The sequence below is a fragment of the Elephantulus edwardii genome, unplaced genomic scaffold, assembly GCF_000299155.1.
Source record: "Elephantulus edwardii isolate Elephantulus edwardi_28Jun2011 unplaced genomic scaffold, EleEdw1.0 scaffold00379, whole genome shotgun sequence".
Lineage (NCBI taxonomy): Eukaryota > Metazoa > Chordata > Mammalia > Macroscelidea > Macroscelididae > Elephantulus > Elephantulus edwardii.
In genome coordinates, this window is record NW_006400129.1 from 1,139,153 (window position 1) to 1,148,428 (window position 9,276).

The following is a 9,276-nucleotide window of genomic DNA, read 5'->3' on the forward strand; positions in this document are numbered from 1 at the left end:
CAAATACATGCCACCTTGCTATGCAACATCAAAGTACATTAAGCCTTCACACCATACCTTCCTATAATATTTAGATATATATCTAGATTTTATGCTAAATTTATTTTGACAGATTATGAAATATAACTGAATTGTATGCACAGAATGAATATTAAAGACCCAAGAGCCTACTATATCCCTAGAATGAACAAATATGTTAATAAGAATGAGAATTCTTCCCCCAACAGAAGAGGAAAGAGACCTCCCACAATCCAATGAAGTGTAGGATACACTTCAAGACAGTAGACATGACAGACAAGGAGGGGAAAGAAGGGAGGGGAAGGAATCAAGGGGGAGGGAGAGGGGAGGGGAGAGCAGGGAAGGGGAGGAGAGGAGACCTTCGGAGGTAGGAGGGGGAAACCAGTATTGGCAGGACTGAGAACTTGGGAACACTAAGATTCACTAGGCTTGATGTTGATGTGCCTGTGTGCACATTTCGGGACTAGTCTTGCCTGTATTCTGTTATTAATTTCGATTAGAAAGGTGTAACTTCCGCAATATGGTTCTGTGCGGTCTGCGAGCTATCACATCAGATTGTTGAACCACCAAAACAGTAATAACTGTGTTGAGAAGAATAGAAAGAGGTATCAGTGCACGAAGGATATGTCTTGTGTTAGACACAATTCATGGGAATTGTTCTTATGTTAATGATGGCATGGACAAGGAAAGTTTCCCTTTGTGAAGATGGTAAAGGTCAGATATGGTGCTCTCCAGGTGGCCCTTGCACTTTTTACAGGTAGTGTCAGATGCTGCAGGATACAGCCTGATAGTTCCAGGCACACAGAAATGCGTGATTTTGTAAGAAGTTAGGGGTTCGGGAAGTGCAGTGAAAAAAGGTGCAGGTAAAACTAGAGACATTATTTAGTCAAGAGTATGAGAATTTTCCCCAATTTTCCGTAAAGTGGAATAAAACAAAAATATAACAATAACCATTAAAAATAGTGATGATTTTTAAAAATATTTTATCCCTTAAAAACAATATGATAAATACCAAGTTATCATATTTTATTTCCTTACATTGTGGAAACAAGGCAAATATTAAAGTCCTGTGTACTGTTGAACTCTTTGACAATCTTGATTCTTTCCTCTGATTTTGTATTCCCATCAAGTCGTCGGAAATCAAATCCAGCTGCCACACAGTATTGCTGCAGCACATCCAGCAACTAGAGGATACACAGGAAGACAGGCAGACAGCAATACTGGGCTGAACGCATTTCCTATCATTAGAGTTATTAGGTGCTTGCTGCTCCCATTTCTTGTATCTATTACAGCAATGGACATTTCAATTTCTACTTATTATCCTGAAATAACTTTGAGCAATCTTTGAATTTAAGAAAAAGATTTTTCTAATTAAAAACCACCCACCTGTCCACATTTTAAGCTAAAAGACATAAAGCAAATTAAAAATTATTGAATAAATTATGCATAAATATATTTTATCCTGGGGAAATCGGGATGGGTGTGTCAGAGGCAACGGGATAGAGCACGGTTTAGGGCTGTTGTACAAAGGGTCGCTATGAGTCGCAAACGACTCGACGGCACATAACAACAACAGCATATTTTATCCGTAGTATTTTACAAGTTTTTAAAATGTCTTGAAGAATAGTTGTTGTTATTAGTAACAAAAGCATTAAGAAAAATAGGGTTTTCTGGACTTGTTTTTCTTTGTTGATAGACTGGACTTGTTTTTCTTTGTTGATAGAATGGGTCACGTTACACATCTCACTTATCAGATTCTACAGTGTCTTTAAGAAAAAAATGTGGCTGGAATCTGGTGAAGTTTTCTATGATCTATGTTCCTTTATTCCATTATTAGCTTAGGCAAATGAAGTACAGATGTCAGGGAAAACTCACCTTGGTGGAAAAAGAGAAAAGAAGAACTTTCTCTTTGCTTTTTCTGCAATGATGTAAAAGCTGCTGAAGGACCTGAAAATAAATCAGTATTAGAAAGTACTTCCAAATAGACGATCACTTTATTAATCCTGTTCCTAAGAATTCTTTTTATGCATCACTAACCATTGCATTAACAATCAGTTGTGGGCTGGAAGCCTGTTTAAACCAGGTACTGGTAGGGGGTGCCTCTGTGATTAAAAGTCCCTTAGTTCCTACCTAAGAGTCTCCTGTTTGAAGCATTCAGATTACAGAAGGTAAGTTGTTTTCTTTTGGCTTAATTCACAACTAGGCATAAATTTCTTGGTCTTTCTTAATTAATTAACAATTAGGAGTAAGTTGATTGGTCGTTTTTATTTCAATAACAACAAGTTGTGGGCTGGAAGCCTTCTGCTTAAACCAATTAAGACCAGGACACAGACGGAGGGTCTTTGTGATTAAAAGTCCTCCAGCAGACCCAAGGCCTGACGTGAAGACTGATTTGCTATTAGAGTTACAAACTAAATTAGTAGTTTGTTGTGTCTGGGCTAAACACTGTTCTAGTCTGGGCTAAACACTTTGCTAATTGCAAAGCACTTGTCTCTCAGTTAGCTGTACTAAGATAACTGCTGGGTTGCTGTGATTCTGAAAGCTGTGCCAAATGCTATAATGGTTTCCCATGGTAGACAGGTCTTAGAAGAGATCCCAGATTAACACAGACAGAAAAACAGGATTGGCCAGGCACTTCTTAAATAGCAGGCTTTTGAAAACCCTAACACAACAATTATAACAGTGCACTGCTAAAGCCCAGACTGGAAGTCAGCTGAAATGAAGAAAAACAATGACAAACACCGTTTAATAATTAGAAATGGAATGTATGTAGCTTGAATGTTGGAATACTAGCAATTGCTAAAAATAAAGTAGAACACATAAACATCAACACACTCGTCATTAGTGAGATGAGATGGGTCACCTTTGGCCACTCTGAATCAGTTACTCATAAAGTATACTATGCTGGGAAGGAAAACCAGAAAAATGCTGTGGCATTCATACTCAAAAAGTCTATTTCACTTTCAATCCTGAAATACAATGTTGTGAATGATAGAGTATTACCCATACGCATACAAGGAAGGCCTGATAACACAACTATTATTCAAATATACACTCCTACATCTAGAGCTAGAGAGGGAGAAATAGAGAATTTTTATCAAATTTTGCAGTCCAAATTTGACTGAACATATAATCAACAGAACAATACTGACAGCAATGCAAAAGTTAGAAACAGTAAAAAATGTTGGTGTTGTTGTTATTGTTATGTGCCGTCGAGTTGCTTGCAACTCATAGCAACCCTATGTACAACATCCCTAAACTCTGCCCTGTCCTGTGCCAATCGCAATGTCTCCTTAACACCCATCCCGATTATCCCAGTCACTGAATCAATCCACTTCATAGGGGGCCTTCCCCTTAGGTACCATCAAATACGACTCATAGCGACTCTATGAACAAAAGAACTGTACTCTGTTCTATCCTATTCCATCCTCACACATCCTGACACACTTTTTTGTGTCACAATGCCCAGTGCGGCAGTCACCCTGTCAATCCTCCTAAATGAGGGTCATCTTCTCCTTTGCTGACCTTCAACCCTTCCCAGCATCAAGTCCCTCTTCAAGGAATAGCCCCTCCTAGCAACATGCACAATGTGAGCTGAGGTCTTATCATTCTTTTTTCCAAAGAGTACACTCCAGCTACACCCTCCAAGACTTTTGTTCTCTTGGCCATCCAGGACATGTTCAGTGCTCTTCTCCAACATCACGACTCAGAGTCAATTCTTTTTTTGTCATCCCTATTCACTGTCCAGCTTTCAGAACCAGTGACCAGAAAGACCATGGCCTAAATCGGACACATCTACGTTCTTAAACTGATATCATTACTCCTCAATAATTTGTAGAGGTCCTTAACTGCAGATATTCCTGGTGTAATGTGTTTTCTTATTTTCTGGCTGCTGGTATCAAGGATGTTAAGCTACTGACAGTTTTCAATCTCCTCTCCGTCCAGTGGTAAGAATATTTGTCTTCTTGCCAATGAGGTGCACTCCACACAGAAGGTTGTTATTTCTTGAAGAAATGTTGCTGTTGTTGTTATTATGTGCCGTCGAGTCACCTGTTACTCACAGCAACCATATGTACAACAACCCTAAACTCTTCTCTATCCTGTGTCAATCTCAGTGTCTCTGACACACCCACCGATTATCCCAGGCACTGAATCAATCCTCTCCTGCGCTGTCCCTCCATGCTCCCAAGCACGACATCCCTCTCCAAGGATGGTCCCTCCTTGCAACATGTCCAAAATATGTCAGACGAAACTTTAGAATCCTTGCCTACAAGGAGCAGCCAGGTTTAAGCCTCTCTAGGTTCATCTCTAAGATGAACCTGTTCATTTTCTTAGCACTCCATGGTATATTTAACTCTTCTCCAACATCACAGCTCAAAGGCACCAATTCTCTTTCTCTTATTCCAAGTCATTGTCCAGCTCTATGACGCATAGCAAGTGACTGCAAAGACCATGGCCTGTATCAGGCACACCTTGGTCTCTAGACTGACATCATAGCTCTTCAGTACTTTGGAGAGGTCCCTAACAGCAAACACTGCAATGTGTCTTTTAATTTCCTGGCTGCTGGTGCCAAGAAAGAATGTTGATTGTGGAGCCAAGCAAAGTGATAGATGGAGCCTTCAATATAGATTCCATATCAATGTCAAGAAAACAAAGATTACCACTGGGCCTATATAGGCAACATCCTGATGGATGAAGAACAGACTGAAACTGTCAACAACTTCATTTTGCTTGGATCCACAATTAACAAACTTGGTACAAGCAGTCAGGAAATAAAAAGATGCACAACACTAGAAAAGTGTGCAGTTAGGGATCTCTTCAAATTACTGAGGCGCAATGGTGTCAGCCTGAGGACTAAGGTACTCCTGATTCAGGTCATAGTCTTTCCAATCACTTGCTATGCATCTGAGAGCTAGAAATGAATAAAGATGACAGGAGAAGAATTTATGCCTTTGAACTGTGGTGCTGGAGAAGAGCACGGAACATCCCGTGGACAGCCAAAAAAAAAAAATTATGTCTTGGAGAAGGTTCAGCTGGGGTGTCCTTTGAAGAGGTTGTTGGGTGTGTTGCTAGGAGGGGCTATTCCCTGGAGAAAGACATGATGCTTAGAAAGGTGGAGGGTCAGGAAAAGAGAGGAAGACCCTCAACCAGGGGGACTGATACAGTGACTACCAAAATGTGTGTCAGGAAGTGTGAAGATGGCACAGGATATGAAGGATTCAGATTCGCTTTACATAGCCCTGCTTTGAATCATGCAGTTTCCCTGCTCTGTTCTGAGGACTGCCTTTTGGTCCAAGTATAGGTAGCACATGAGGATAATCAAGTGTTCTGGGATTCTGATTTTCTTTAAGATTAGGCCACAGTTTGCTGTGATCCACACAGTCAAATGCCTTTGCATAGTCAACGAAACACAGATAGATAATCCTCTGGTATTCTGATTTTAATAAGAAAAAAATAAAAAAAGAACATTCAGATTACACGATGCACTTCCATGGATTAATTTAATTTCTAAAATTGCATTTTCTTTATACTTAGAATACGTGAAGTTACTAAGTTACAGAGCATTGCTTTTCAAAAGTATCTGCATTTGCTCTGAACAAAAGTAATGAAAATGTGTTCAATTACAATTCTGATTCAAAATGTCCTGATATTTACCTTTGTAAGAAAGCTGGACAATGACTAGGGATGATAGGACAATCGATGCCTTTGAGCTGTGGTGCTGGAGAAGAGTACTGAATATACCATGGACAAACGAGTTTGTCCTGAATAGAGTGAAGCCAGACTGCTTCTTGGAGGCAAAAATTCTGAAGCTTCATCTGACATATTTTGGACATGTTGCATGGTGGGATCAGTACTTGGACATCATGCTTGCGAGCATGGAGGGACAGCACAGGAGAGGAAGACCCTCAATGAGGTGGACTGATTCAGTGAGTGGGGTAATGGGGTGTGTCGGAGACAGTGAGATTGGCACAGGATAGAGCAGGTTTTAGGGCTGTTGTACACAGGGTCGCTGTGAGTGGCAGGCAACTCCATGGCACACAACAACAACGACAAGTAAACAGATAGATATATGTTGTTATGAGCCATGGAGTCGCCTGCGACTCATAGCAACTCTATGTACAACAGCTCTGAAGCCTGCCCTGTCCTGAGCCAATCTCACAACCTTTGACATACATACCTACTTCCACTGCCCTAGTTACTGTATCAATCCACCTCACCTGGGGTCTTCCTTTCCTGTACTGTCCATCCACCCTTCCAAGCATGATGATGTCCTTCTCCAAGTATCAGTCACTCCTGGCCACATACCCAAAGTATGTAAGATGGAGCTTCAAAATTCTATCCTCCAAAGAAAAATTTCGTTTCACCTTCTCCAAAACAGACATATTTATTTTCTTGGCAGTCCAAGGTATGTTCAAGACTCTTCTCTAGCACCACAGCTCAAACGCAACAATTCTGCCCTTTTTAGTCATTATCGAGCTCTCTGATGCATAGCAAGTAATTGTGAAGACTAGGGCCTGGATCAGGCACACCTTTGTCTCCAGACTGACACTGACGATATTTAGTACTCTGAAGAACTCTCTTATAGCTGACTTTCCCAGTTCAATTAGTCTTTTAATTTCCTGGCTGCTGGTGCTAAGAGTGTTGATTGTGGAGCCAAGCAAACTAAAGCTGTTAATAATCTTGATCTTTTCTCCATCTATCATGATGCTGCCAAGTGGTCCATTGGTGAGAATCTGTTTTCTTGATGTTGAGCTTCAATCCATATTGAGGGCTGCAGTCCTTGACCTTCTGCAACAAGCGCTTCAGGTTCTCCTCAGTTTCAACAAGCAGGGTTGTGTCATCTGCCTAATGCAGACTGTTGATGGATCTACCTCCAATCCCAATGCCACATTTCTCCTCATACAGCCCAGCCTCCTGGATAATCTGTTCTGCATATAGATTGAAAAGGTATGGAGACAGGACATATCCCTGGTGTACACCCTTCCCAATTTTGAACCGTGTAGTGTTTCCTTGCTCTGTTCTGATGAGTGCCTCCTGGTCCAACTATAGGTTTTGCATAAGCATGATCAAGTGCTCTGGGATTGCCATTCTTCTCAGAGTCAGCCACAGATTGCTGTTATCCAGAATGTCAAATGCTTTTGCATAGTCAATGAAACGCTGACTTTCCTCTTGTACTTCCTGCTTTCAGCCAAGATCCATCTAACATGAGTTATACTATCTCTAGTACCATGGCCTCTTCTAAACCCAGTCTGCACATCAGGTAGTTCTCTGTTGCTGTGCGGTTCCAGTCATTTTTGGATAATCTTCAGCAGAATCTTGCTTATGTGTGATATCAATGACATTGTTCGATAATTTCCACACTGTCAGGTCATCTTTCTTTGGAATGGGAATAAATATAAATCTCTTCCAGTCAGTTCGCCAGGTGGTTGTCCTCCAAATTTCTTGGCACAACTTCGTGAGCACATCTGCAGTAGTATCATACATATCTGTGATTATAAGTATACTTGAATATTGTACAATAAAAACAAAAACAAGAAAAAGTAAGTCTCTAAATAACTAACTACACATTAACATTCCTGACACAATATATAAAAAATGGTAATATGATTCCCAATTTGATTCAATATACTATATAAATCAGTTGTTCTACAAAGAACAAGAAAATTCTGTAAAGGAGTCCTAAATAATAAGGTTGGTTGCAGTTAAAGAACCCCAGCACTCGTTGTTCTCAAAGTAGTCACAAAGGTGAATAATGCCCTTAAGTGATTTCAGCATCAGTGAGTTAGATTTCCAAGACCTTCACTCCATCTCGTCAAGCCAGTATCTCTGACATTTAAGAAAGGAACCAAAGTGAGGATTCTTAACAGCCCAATAAGAGCAATTTGTGAAAATCCTCTCAAATAGTTGAGGTCAACAAAGACCTTGCCACTCAAGAAAAAGAGTTAGAGGTGACCAGTGCCACCTCAGAAACCAAATGGCATTGGATAGAGACTGATCATTTTTCTCCTACAGACGCCCTAATGGATTTGAGAAGAAGGTATCTGGGCAGGCAGCACTACTTGCTATGAAACAGCTACCAGAGCACAACCTCTAAATCCAAAGGCAATAATTGTACTGTAAGTTTACAGAGGTCATATCAGCAAATCACTGTATCAGCAAGAGATCACCTTGTTACTAAAACAATGAAATACAGATCTAAAACATTTATCCCTGAATTCTTTCTATAATTCTTTCTCAGCACTGTCTCACAAAACAAAGAAATTCCCTGCTTCCTTCACATTGTTGTTGTTGTTGATGTTATGTGCCGTCGAGTCGTTTGCGACTAATAGCGACCCTATGTACAACAGCCCTAAACCCTGCTCTATCCTGTGCCAATCTCATTGCCTCGGACACACCCATCCCAATTACCCCAGTCACTGAATCAATCCACCTCACAGAGCGTATTCCCCTCCTGCGCTGTCCCTCCACTCTGCCTAGCACGATGTCCCTCTCTAAAGACTTGTCTCTCCTTACAACATGTAATACAATAACCCTTTAGGTAGGAACAACTTATGCTTGGTTTTCTCTTTTAGAAATCATAATAAAAAATTAAATGTAGTAAATATATTAACCTTAATATTGTTTATTGTTTTGTGCTGTCAAGATGGAATAGATTCAAAACTGATCTTCTAGCAGATTTTCAAAGGCAGTATATTGCATAGATTATTTATCCATTTATGCAGAGCAGCTGATGAATTTAAACTGCCTGCCTTTCAGGTAGCAGGACAAGTCCTTATCATTAGGTCACTTGAGTGTTCTATATTAATCTAGGTGATGATGATGTTGTTAGATGCCGTCCAGCTGACTGTAACTCATAGGGAACCCATGAACAATGGATCTGAACCTTGCCCTCTCTTGTCATCAACTCTTATATACATGATCCTTTTGTTGTGTCAGTCCATCTCACTGAAGGACCTCTTTTCTTTCATTGATCTTCAAACTTTCCAAGCACAATATCCTTCTCCAATGACAGGCCTCTTCTAACAACATGTGATAAGAGGCTTCATCATCGTTGCCTCCAAGGAACACTGGCTGAACTTCTCCAAGATACCTGTTTGTTCTCTTGGAAGTACACCATCAGAACTCAAAACCATGAATTATTCTTCTCTCATTCTTAGTCACTCTCCAACTTTCAGATGCATAACAAATGGCTGAAAAGATCATGGCTTGCACATTAGTCTTTTTTTTTTGAGACTCCTCAAATTTTATCATCTTAAA

At 40.3% G+C, this 9,276-nt stretch overlaps 1 pseudogene across 1 annotated transcript in view; it reads right to left on the reverse strand.

Moving 5' to 3' along the window:
• The window catches only part of LOC102868519, a 211,929-nt pseudogene that overhangs the window by 94,642 nt on the left and 108,011 nt on the right, over window positions 1-9,276 (reverse strand). Inside the window, exons 9-10 of the transcript XR_439035.1 lie at window positions 1,894-1,965; window positions 1,057-1,202 (exon numbers count right to left, since the gene is read on the reverse strand). The product of XR_439035.1 is annotated as an uncharacterized LOC102868519 (transcript). The remainder of the gene's footprint in view (window positions 1-1,056; window positions 1,203-1,893; window positions 1,966-9,276) is intronic.